A 12,338-nucleotide genomic window follows, 5' to 3' on the forward strand; every position below is an offset into this window, starting at 1 on the left:
TTAGCGCATAAAAATGGCCAATTTTATGTGTACCTGGTAGCCCCTTTACGGCATCTCTCTTATACCGGGTCCTACGCTTGCCTTACCTCGCTGAGAATAAGCGTCTCCATCTGAATGGGTACATGTGAAACCTCTTCTTAGACTAAAATTCTCTCTCTCTGTGGAGGGGTATTGGACCTGCTGTAATTAAAACACCTGAAGCTAGGAGGCGGAGTGCACGATCAGAAGGCTAGAGAATACATTTCAAAAACCTGACCTGCACATCCAAAAATAGACTCAGTGTGAACAGGTGCTGAACCTAGAGTCGCCAACTCGTATATAGTTAAGTAAATAAGGCAGCACACTACAGCGCTAAAACATGCAAACTTGAAAACACGAAATTTGAACTGCATTACTGCACTAGAAATATGAAAAATGAGAGCTTTTAGCGCATAAAAATGGCCAATTTTATGTGTACCTGGTAGCCCCTTTACGGCATCTCTCTTATACCAGGTCCTACGCTTGCCTTACCTCGCTGAGAATAAACGTCTCCATCTGAATGGGTACATGTGAAACCTCTTCTTAGACTAAAATTCTCTCTCTCTGTAGAGGGGTATTGGACCTGCTGTAATTAAAACCCCTGAAGCTCCAAACATAGACTCAGTGTGAATACCCCTCCACAGAGAGAGAGAATTTTAGTCTAAGAAGAGGTTTCACATGTACCCATTCAGATGGAGACGTTTATTTTCAGTGAGGTAAGGCAAGCGTAGGACCTGGTATAAGAGAGATGCCGTAAAGGGGCTACCAGGTACACATAAAATTGGCCATTTTTATGCGCTAAAAGCTCTTATTTTTCATATTTCTAGTGCAGTAATGCAGTTCAAATTTCGTGTTTTCAAGTTTGCATGTTTTAGCGCTGCAATGTGCTGCCTTATTTACTTAACTATATACGAGTTGGCGACTCTAGGTTCAGCACCTGTTCACACTGAGTCTATGTTTGGATGTGCAGGTCAGGTTTTTGAAATGTATTCTCTAGCCTTCTGATCGTGCACTCCGCCTCCTAGCTTCAGGTGTTTTAATTACAGCAGGTCCAATACCCCTCCACAGAGAGAGAGAATTTTAGTCTAAGAAGAGGTTTCACATGTACCCATTCAGATGGAGACGTTTATTCTCAGCGAGGTAAGGCAAGCGTAGGACCTGGTATAAGAGAGATGCCGTAAAGGGGCTACCAGGTACACATAAAATTGGCCATTTTTATGCGCTAAAAGCTCTCATTTTTCATATTTATAGTGCAGTAATGCAGTTCAAATTTCGTGTTTTCAAGTTTGCATGTTTTAGCGCTGCAGTGTGCTGCCTTATTTACTTAACTATATACCAGTTGGCAACTCTAGGTTCAGCACCTGTTCACACTGAGTCTATGTTTGGATGTGCAGGTCAGGTTTTTGAAATGTAAACAATATTGTTCTGCTCCAGGAAGACATCCAGGCCTCTCTTGAACCCCTCGACTGAGTTCGCCATCACCACCTCCTCAGGCAAGCAATTCCAGATTCTCACCGCCCTAACAGTAAAGAATCCTCTTCTATGTTGGTGGAAAAACCTTCTATCCTCCAGACACAAAGAATGCCCCCTTGTGCCCGTTACCTTCCTTGGTATAAACAGATCCTCAGCGAGATATTTGTATTGTCCCCTTATATACTTATACATGGTTATTAGATCGCCCCTCAGTCGTCTTTTTTCTAGACTAAATAATCCTAATTTCGCTAATCTATCTGGGTATTGTAGTTCTCCCATCCCCTTTATTAATTTTGTTGCCCTCCTTTGTACTCTCTCTAGTTCCATTATATCCTTCCTGAGCACCGGTGCCCAAAACTGGACACAGTACTCCATGTGCGGTCTAACTAGGGATTTGTACAGAGGCAGTATAATGCTCTCATCATGTGTATCCAGACCTCTTTTAATGCACCCCATGATCCTGTTTGCCTTGGCAGCTGCTGCCTGGCACTGGCTGCTCCAGGTAAGTTTATCATTAACTAGGATCCCCAAGTCCTTCTCCCTGTCAGATTTACCCAGTGGTTTCCCGTTCAGTGTGCTTCTCTGTTTCCTTTTTGGCAGCTTTAATTAGTTTTTTAGATATAGTATTTTTCTCCCTATAGTTTTTTAGAGCTTCAATGGTGCCATCCTGCTTTAGTAGTGCAAATGCTTTCTTTTTACTGTTAATTGCCTGTCTTACTTCTTTGTTTAGCCACATTGAGTTTTTCCTATTTCTAGTCCTTTTATTCCCACAAGGTATAAACCACTTACAGTGCCTATTTAGGATGTTCTTAAACATTTTCCATTTATTATCTGTATTCTTATTTCTGAGGATATTGTCCCAGTCTACCAGATTAAGGGCATCTCTAAGCTGGTCAAACTTTGCCTTCCTAAAGTTCAGTGTTTTTGTGACTCCCTCACAAGTCCCCCTAGTGAAAGATAGGTGAAACTGTACAATACTGTGGTCGCTATTTCCTAGATGCCCGACCACCTGCAGATTTGTTATTCTGTCAGGTCTATTAGATAGTATTAGGTCTAAAATGCTGCTCCTCTGGTTGGATTCTGCACCAATTGTGAAAGATAATTTTTCTTGGTTATTAGCAGAAACCTGTTGCCTTTATGGGTTTCACAGGTTTCTGTTTCCCAGTTAATATCCGGGTAATTAAAGTCCCCCATAACCAGGACCTCATTATGGGTTGCAGCTTCATCTATCTGCTTTAGAAGTAGACTTTCCATGATTTCTGTTATATTTGGGGGTTTGTAACAGACCCCAATGAGAATTTTGTTACCATTTTTCCCTCCATGAATTTCGACCCATATGGACTCGACATCCTCATTCCCTTCGCTAATATCCTCCCTTAAAGTGGACTTTAGACAAGACTTTACATAGAGACAAACCCCTCCTCCACTCCGATTTTTACGATCCTTTCTAAACAGACTGTAACCCTGTAAGTTAACTGCCCAGTCATAGCTTTCATCTAACCATGTCTCGGTTATTCCCACTATGTCAAAGTTACCTGTAGATATTTCTGCTTCTAGTTCTTCCATCTTGTTTGTCAGGCTTCTGGCGTTTGCGAGCATGCAGTTTAGAGGATTTTGTTTTGTTCCAATCTCCTCGCTGTGGATTGTTTTAGAAATGTTCTTACCTCCCTTCTGAGTATGTTTTCCTGGGTCTTCTTTGTTCGAGTCTAATGTTTTTCTTCCCGTCCCCTCTGCTTCTAGTTTAACGCCCTCCTGATGAGTTTAGTGAGTTTTCTGGCGAATGTGTGTTTCCCTAGGTTTGTTGAGGTGTAGTCCGTCTCTGGCGAGGAGTCCATCGTACAAGTAATTCACACCGTGGTCCAGGAATCCGAATCCTTGTTGTCTGCACCATCGTCTTAGCCAGTTGTTCGCATCAAGGATCCTGTTCCATCTCCTGGTGCCATGCCCGTCTACTGGAAGGATAGAAGAAAAAACTACCTGTGCATCCAGTTCCTTTACTTTCTTCCCCAACTCTTCAAAGTCCTTGCAGATTGTCGGTAGGTCCTTGCTTGCCGTGTCATTGGTGCCAACATGCTTCATCCTTAGGTGTGCCATCTTCATCCTCTACAAAGATTTGATATTGGTTCTTCAGTTGTGTGGTTGGTGATTTCTCCATGGTCTTCTTGCTTCTTTTGGTCACATGCTTCCACTCATCTGCTTTTGGAGGTTCTCTGACACTTTTTTCACCTTTTGTGACCAGTAGAGATGCTTCTGTTCTGTCTAGGAAGTCTTCATTCTCTTTGATGAGTTTCAAAGTTGCTATTCTTTCTTCCAGACCCCGCACCTTTTCTTCTAAAAGGGCCACTGGTCTACACTTCTGACAGGTGAAATTGGATTCTTCTTCTGGTCGATCTGTGAACATGTAGCACATGCTGCAGCTCACCATGTAGGTTGTCACATCTGCCATGTTGCTCCTAGATCCTGCTGACTTGCTGTGTGTTTTCCTTCTTGTGTAATCTACTCAGCCAAGCGTTCTTGCAATAATGTCCTACAGGCAAAAATGCATTATGCAAATTATCCTCCTCAAGCTTGAATCCCTGGTTTGGTGATGCTTTCCAAGCAGCTGGTCCCGGCTGTACCCAACGATCTTCTTGCTGAGGGAGACTCTTCGCTTTTCCCAGAAGGCACCTGGAATATGCAAATTATCCTCCTCAAGCTTGAATCCCTGGTTTGGTGATGCTTTCCAAGCAGCTGGTCCCGGCTGTACCCAACGATCTTCTTGCTGAGGGAGACTCTTCGCTTTTCCCAGAAGGCACCTGGAATATGCAAATTATCCTCCTCAAGCTTGAATCCCTGGTTTAGCTGCTTTTCTTGGTACTGAAACTAAAAGCAATAAATAGGACCGAGCTGTAATACTAGATACAGCTGTAATTACATGTTATATAGTCGTGTTACACTCCCCTCACTTCTTGTAACCTAAAAGTGTACAAAGATATTATACAGTCACCATGTGACAAGTGGGCCTGTGTAACTTCAAATGCCAAGGCTGAATTTTAGTCCCAGTCCGGCCCTGTGGGTATCCAAGCTGGACACATGGCATGAACTGGCTCTCTATGCCTTGGAAGTCCTGGCCTGCCCTGCTGCTTATCCTCATCATCCACGACCAGTACAACACCAGGGTGAACATATTCCGTGATGCAAAAGTCACTCAATTTTTGTGCAAGGGTGTTTTTCAGATGCCTGTCACTAATTAGAAGTCAAAATAAACTCTCCCAGGGGGAACTGTCATCAAAATGAGATGTACGTATATTTTTCCCTTTTATTCTTATATATTCCAGTTTTAATATCTCTGCATCGTCATTTTACGACCCAGTGTATACCGATACAATATGAAAATATTTAAATACTATTATATATTTTTTTTATATCCCTGTCTCTGAGCTGTTGCTAGGGACAAACATATCACGCTGGACACAATCTGGCATCATATATATGAACCTGTGTTCGCCCCTCCCTTTTGTTATTTACTTTCATCGGTGGATTCACATCCTTTTTTTATTATTATTTCAGTATGATTTATCTTTATGTCTCCTCATTCTCCACCATTAGAACACCAGGCTTAACGTCTTCTGTGCCGCTACAGGCAATCCAATTTTTGGCAAGGGTGTCTATGATGCCTATAGTATATTTTAAAAAAATGTATCCCCCTTGGGGAAATGTATGTCAGCCAGTGCACTGCGTGTATGGGCATTACAAGTGTAGGAGACACACTCCTTTACATTGTGCCTATTTTTTCATGAGGCCTTCAGCAATGTCTCCTCATTTTCCACCACTAGATCACCAGGCTTAATGTATTCTGTGCCGCTACAGGCAGTCCAATTTTTGGCAAGGGTATCTATGATGCCAATAGTATATTTTTTAAAATGTATCCCCCTTGGGGAAATGTTTGTCAGCCCATGCACTGTGTGTATGAGCATTACAAGTCTAGGAGACACACTCCTTTACATTGGGCCTAGTTTTTCATGAGGCCTTCAGCATGTCTCCTCATTGTCCATGACTAGGTCACCATTCACCACGCTTAATGTGTTCTGTACTGCTATAGGCAGTCCAATATTTGGCAAGGATGTCTATGATGGCCATAGTATATTTTTAAAAAATGTAACCCCCTTGGGGAAATGTTTGTCAGCCCATGCACTGCGTGCATTGGCATTACAAGTCTAGGAGACACACAAACTCCTTTACATTGGGCCTAGTTTTTCATGAGGCCTTCAGCAATGTCTCCTCATTCTCCACCACTAGATAACCACACTTAACGTGTTCTGTGATGCTACAGGCAGTCCAATTTTTGCCAAGCCTGTCTATGATGTCCATAAAAGATTTTTTTTTAAAAGGTACCCTCATGGGGAAATGTTTCTCAGCCCATGCACTTCGTGTATGGTCGTTATAAGCCTAGTAGACGCGCTCCTTATCATTGGGCCCAGTTCTTAATTGTGCTAGTTGGGCAGGGGAGACTATGTGCACATATCGACACAACTGCAAGGCTTGCAGACACTGTATGTGAGTGTATCGATCTCCCTGCATACATCAAAAGGCTCCATTACCGTCTGCTGCTGCATATTTTATATATACCTAGCTGCAGTTATGAGTGGCAATTTTTAATTTTTTTATTTTTAAGATTATACCTGCTCATTTTGTTATAAAGCAATCCATAGCTGCAGACTACAGCCAGGTCATTGCAATACAAGGGCGTGAAAATATAATTTTTACCTATTTTGGGGGGGGGGCCCAGGCATCAGATGTGAGTGGGCCTAACAATCTGCCCTTTTTGGGGGGTACTACCTAATATTTTGTAGTGTCTTATAACATTTTTGGACACAATTTTGCTTCCAAAAAAAACTTTAGCTGGCCCCCCAAAAATTAGCTACAGTTGTTATATTTATCACTGTGTGTTGTATACCACAGGCATCGCATATAAGTGTGCTATATATCTTAAAATTTTAGTACTCCAATTTTATTTTTGGGTGTCATAGTCAACTTTTTGACAAAATTTTGGTGTGCCAAAAAAAAAGGCCACATTTTGATCAGTCTGTTATCTCTGGCTGACGCCTGGTGTATCAGTGGTGTCAAAATCCGTGCTTTGCAGGCATATGTTGCATTCTTCTGTCTGCTACCATTGGTCTACTCAGTCTGTTATCTCCGTCACACGGCTGGTGTATCTGTGGTGAAAAAAAATTCTGTTTGCAGGCATAGGTTGCATTGTTCTGTCTGCTAGCCTTGGTGTACTCAGTATTTATTGTTTTACAACAACAAAAAAAAAACTAAAGAAAATTTATACAGTCTGTTATGTCAGGCTTTGCAAGCATAAGTTGCATAGTTCTGTCTGCTAGCCTTTTTCAATTCATTTTTATTTTCTTTCAAAAAAATCAGAAAACAGCAAAATCATTTATACAGTCTGTTATGTCACGCTGAGGTCTGGTGTATCTGTGGTGGAAAAATCGTTGCTTAGCAGGCTTTAGTTGCATAGTTCTGTCTGTTAGCCTTGTTCTACTCTTTTTTCTTTTTTTTTTAAATTCATCAAACCCCCCCAAAAAAAGTCCTTGACTTCAACCAACACTGCCCGGTTCATCTTGATGCGTATTTGCTGTGTGATCTTGAACAGGTTCTGCAGAAGAGCGTTCGCCGCATCCTAATTTCTCTGGGTGTAAAAGAGCAGCCAATTATTCGTATCTCGGGGGCTGATCAGGATGAGACCCCTCTGCTTTCGCAACCAATCAGCAAACTGTGGATTATTTTCAGCAGATTTGTCTTTTTGCATGATTTATTTCTGGAGATGTGATTCTCCCTTCGAACTGTAGCTGTTCGATATCAAAATTCAGCCCCCAGTCACGTAGCTCTTTCTGAACGCTCTTTTCCTATGTGTATGTAGTTCATGAACTTCCCAACTTGCTGCTCACTCTGTTCTGGTGGTAAGCGGGTGAGAACGGCCAGGTCTTTCATGACGTTGAAGTCATTTCTCATTCTGTCGGTCAGACCAGTTAGGTTAGAGAACTCTGGCACCAGTATGATGGCTCCATCTGTTGCTCCCGACTTGGGGATGTTCATGATTAGCAGCTGGATCATGTCTTTCACTTGTTCATTGTATTGGTTCTTATAGTAGTCCACAAAGCTGATCTCGCTTCCGTCTGCCTTCTTGAAGGTGGAAGCTGTAGTCATGTTCCAGGTGATCTCGTCTATATGGTAGGTTTTAGTGTTGGACTTGGTGAGGACGATCTGTCCGATTAGCTCCTTGCAGCAGGTGTCCTGGAACCTCTGAGGGCCACACAAGGAGTAGAGGCTGCTCATGATGTAGTGCACAGTCTCGTTCCTGAGGACTTTATGGCTGACATCAATGCTCAACATGACACTGGACTCATACTGGAGGATGGAGGTGGAAACTCTGCGGGCAGATGGCAAGTCGGTGGGCTCTGACTTTGGTGGCGTCGCTCGGGTTGTAATAGTTGCGTCCTATCTGCTTCATATCCATTATCTTCAGGAGTCTTCTGGAAAATATGTTATAGAAATGGAAGCAGGTGGGCGAGGTCGGTGGAAGCTCGTTGGTCAGGGTGATTGTTATCCGCACGTTCTCTCCATTTCGAGTTTGGCTGAACAGCTCGGTGACCTTATTCAGTCTTTTTGGTAAAAACAACAAGGTTCCATCAAATGCCCGCGCCTTCCGGATGGTTTCTTCATGCTGGTACAGGAGGCCATACCGCAAATGCTTGGACTCCATGGCAGGGTTGAAGTCAACATGATACTGGTACAGGGCCTGCTGTGGTTGGGAAACCAGCTTGATGTGGTTGGTGACAAGAGCAATCTTGTTTCCAGAGGTGTCAGCTTTCGATTTTTGGACGTGTTCACCCCGACGTCATGTAAATCACGCCTACGGCCGTCCTGTTCCCCGATAGACACTTCTGCAAGTCCAGCTGACACCTGCAGAACCACGGGCGATGGTCTCTCTGCTGCCGCTGCCGGCGGACCTCTCTGGCGCCCTCTTCGATAAGCAAAGGCTCAGGCGCTGGCTGCTGAGATCTGACTGCTGGTGGGATCCTAGGGGCTGCTGTACCTGTCCAGGTGGTCTTTGTGGGGTCTGCTCTTGAACACGAGCTCGACAAAGGGCCCGGGATCTTGCTCGTCAGCTCATCTTTTACTTCGTAGACAAACCATGCACTAGTGTGTATTGTGCCAAGTTTTTAGTGAGGCCTTCATCAATGTTTCCTCATTCTTCATCACTAGATCACCATGGTGAACATGTTGTATGCTGCTACAGCCATTCAATTTTTGGGCAATGGTGTCTATGATACTACCCATAAATAATTTTTTAAAGCTGTAACCCCCATGGGGAAATGTTTGTCAGCCCATGCACTTAGTGTATGGGCATTACAAGTCTAAGAGACCAGCTCCTTTAAAATGGGCCTAGTTTTTAATGAGGCCTTCCTCCACCTCTCATTTTCTACCACTAGATCACCAGGGTTCACGTGTTCCGTGCTGCTACGGGAAGTAAATTTTTGGGCAAATGTGTCTGTGATCCCCATCAAATATTTTTAAAAATATGTACCCCCCATGGGGAAATATTTGTCAGCCCATACACTTAGTGTATGGGCATTACGAGTCTAGGAGACCCGCTACTTTTTAATGGGACAGTTTTTTATGAGGCCCTCCTCCATGTTTCTTCAAAGGGGTATGGGGTGTCTGCAAATTTGGGTCAAGGCGGCCCTTGCATTCAATAAATAAGGAAACAGTATGGCAGGACCAACTGAAGAATTTGAAGTGGGTTTTCCTGTGGCCATCCATTACCTGGGTTCAAAGGCTTATTGGGGTGCATATGACTTGGTTCCTTTTCAGTGGAATCGTTTGTTTGCTCTTTCCTTCTATGATTTTCATCTATACGTCTGGTCTTTACAAACTCTAGTGTCATGTCTGCTTCAGGTCTTTTCTCTATTGCATTTATCACAGCAGTGTATGAATCTGGTAAACTGCACAATAATATTGCTGCTATATGGCTTTCCTTAATGTCTTTACCACCTGATTTCAGCTGCGTTACCACCTCCAACGTGGAGTTTATATGCTCCTGCATGTCTTTCCTTGCACTTAATGTCATCTTGTAAAGTTTTCTTAGCAGGAATAGTTTGTGATTTAAGCTGGATCTTTCATGTAGCTTTCTCAATGCTTCCCACATTCCCTTTGCTGTATTCTCATTCCTTATGTGGATTAACTGATCATCCTCCACTAGTAAGCTAATAGTAGCTCTTGCTCGTGTTTTTCTTATCCCATGTCTCATTATTATCATTGGGTCTGTCTGTAGTGATTACCTCCAATACAGTGGCGTAACCTGAAACTCATGGGCCCTGATGTGAAAGCTCCAACGGGGCCCCCAAATATTTTAAATCTTTAATAGCAATAGTCTTTTTCTATAGGTCAAAGGGACTTTTAGAGCCCCTTAGGCTCCAGGGCCCGGGTGTGATTGCAACCCCTGCATCTGTTGTAGTTACACCCCTGCTCCCATAATTCATCTTTAGACTATTACATCTCCACTTTGAACTTCCATAACTGATACTTCTCATTGTTCAGCTTAGCTACTGTGAGTCTCAGCTCTGAACTGTTGCTCATCTTTAACTTATTTGTCTTACTTGTTTGGAGAGAATTTCTCTGAAGTATTTTTTTGCATTCACCAAGTCCTTTTTGTCGTCTATGCTGGGCCCATAACCTGTTGCATAGTTTGGTTCCCAGAAGAAACTTGTGAGAGTAGATTATATGGGGTAATTCAACTTTTATCTACACAGAACATGAGTTACACACATCAGCTTCTTAATACAGCATAACAGGAAGTCTGAAGGAACTTTTACCAGAGAGAAAGTGAAACCAAAGTACAACAAGTATATGCATTACATTCAACTAGGCATATAACAGTAACAACATCGCCATCTACTGTGAGAAAAGTGTAAACTCCTCCTGCACACAAATAAGTCTGTATCTGTTGCATATCTGCCAACATTATGAAGGTGATATCAAAGAATCAAAGAAGGGGTCCTATCTTAACACGTAACTTGGCCTTTTAAGATGTTTTTCATTTAAAAAGCTTTTGATTTCAGTAAATGTGATATCTTGATGCTTCAAATTCAACAAATCACTATTTATAATTCTTTACAACCTATAAAAAGTTTGGAAACTCAGTTGCATATAATACAGTGCATTTTGAGTTTTTGTTTTAGTTTTGTGCTTGTGCTTTCATTGGGAGGTTGCATGCATTTTGCTTCATGACTGGCAATTGAGATGCAGTGTTGAATTAATTTTGTTTTCCATTCGCTTTTAATTAATTTATGATTAAGACAGTTAAATAAATTCTCTTATTGTTATCTATGGATCAGCGAGTCAACAGAACAGTGAAATGAGGGGATTAATCTGCTCATCATGAATCCTGTCACATTTCAGGACAAATCGTCATTTAAATATTCAGATGCTGAATCAAATCAACCCCCAATACCTCATCACACTTGGTATCTACTATAGAAGAGAATCTCATTAACAATAGTAAAAGTTGTGTTCCTGTAAATACTGAGACATCTGATTACTTAAAAAAGCTCTCCCATAAGTTTTTATCCTCTAAATATAATGCAGTCATTATACTATATAGCACTGTGTACTTATAATTGCTCGTTTTGCCTTTCTATCCAGTTAATTGTTCACTTTTCTTGGCTCTATGTAGAAACAGGAAGTCTATTTTCCCTGCATGACTCCGGGTATGTTCCCACGGTCATTAAACGCTGCGGGTTGGACGAAGTGTACATCTGCAGCATCCAACCCGCAGCGTCCATATGTTACAGCATAGTGAATGGGATTTCAAAAAATCCCATTCCCACAATGCGTGTACCCAGGTAAATGATGTAAGCAGATTTTATTTTGTGCAGGCAATCCAAAAATAAAGAAACGTTTCGGTCCTACAATGTCCTTCATCAGTCGGACAGATTGCAGTGTGCACAGGGTTAGAGGCAGAAATGAACACTCAGGATATGCAGCAGATGCTGCAGCAGTGTGTGGCACGACTGCAATCTGCGACCAAGGAAGGTCATTTTAGGACCGAAATGTTTCTTTATTTTTGGATTGCCTGCAAAAAATAAAAAATTGCTTACATCATTTACCTGAGTGCCAAGTTTTCTACAAGATTTACATGGGATAGGATCCTAGTTGGGCATCATCCACAGGAGTGCCATAATTATCATTTTTAATCACTATGTGTGTACCGATGCCCGCGGATCACTTGCGGAGACAGACATACGGCGCGTCTTTCCATACTGCAGCATGTCAATTTATCTTGCGGAGATAAACACATGCGAAATCACCTGCGTTCAAAAGCCGGCAGTGCTTTGGACACAGCGGACAGGTGCTGCATCCAAAGCGCTGCCGATTACTGACCGTGGTGACGTAGCCTTTTAAGCCACTGCAAAAGTCCATGCCAAAAGGGAGGAGCAGCAGCGTCAGGCGTTGAAGAGGAGACTTACAAATGCAGAGATAAGAGGCTTCCCGTTTCTACTTAGAGCCGAGAAAAGTTAAGAATTAACTAGGTAGAAAGGCAAAATGGTCAATTGTAAGTACACAGCTATATAATATGATTACTGCAATATATTTAGGGGATCAAAACTGTGATGGGAGTGCTTCTTTAACCACTTAGTGACAGAGCCAATTTTGGTATTTAATGACAAAGCGAATATTTACAATTATGAACACTGTCACTTTATGTGACTTTGGAACGTTTTAACGGATTCCACTGATTCTGAGACTGTTTTTTGTGACATATTGTACTTCATGTTAGAGGTAAAATTTCTTCTATATGA

General features: G+C 42.2%; 1 pseudogene; it reads right to left on the minus strand.

Moving 5' to 3' along the window:
* Window positions 1–7,003: 7,003 nt before the first annotated feature.
* On the minus strand, window positions 7,004–8,650 carry LOC138643383 (piwi-like protein 1 pseudogene; annotated as a pseudogene).
* Between the last annotated feature and the right edge of the window lie 3,688 nt (window positions 8,651–12,338).

The sequence above is a fragment of the Ranitomeya imitator genome, chromosome 6, assembly GCF_032444005.1.
Source record: "Ranitomeya imitator isolate aRanImi1 chromosome 6, aRanImi1.pri, whole genome shotgun sequence".
Taxonomy (NCBI): Eukaryota; Metazoa; Chordata; class Amphibia; order Anura; family Dendrobatidae; genus Ranitomeya; species Ranitomeya imitator.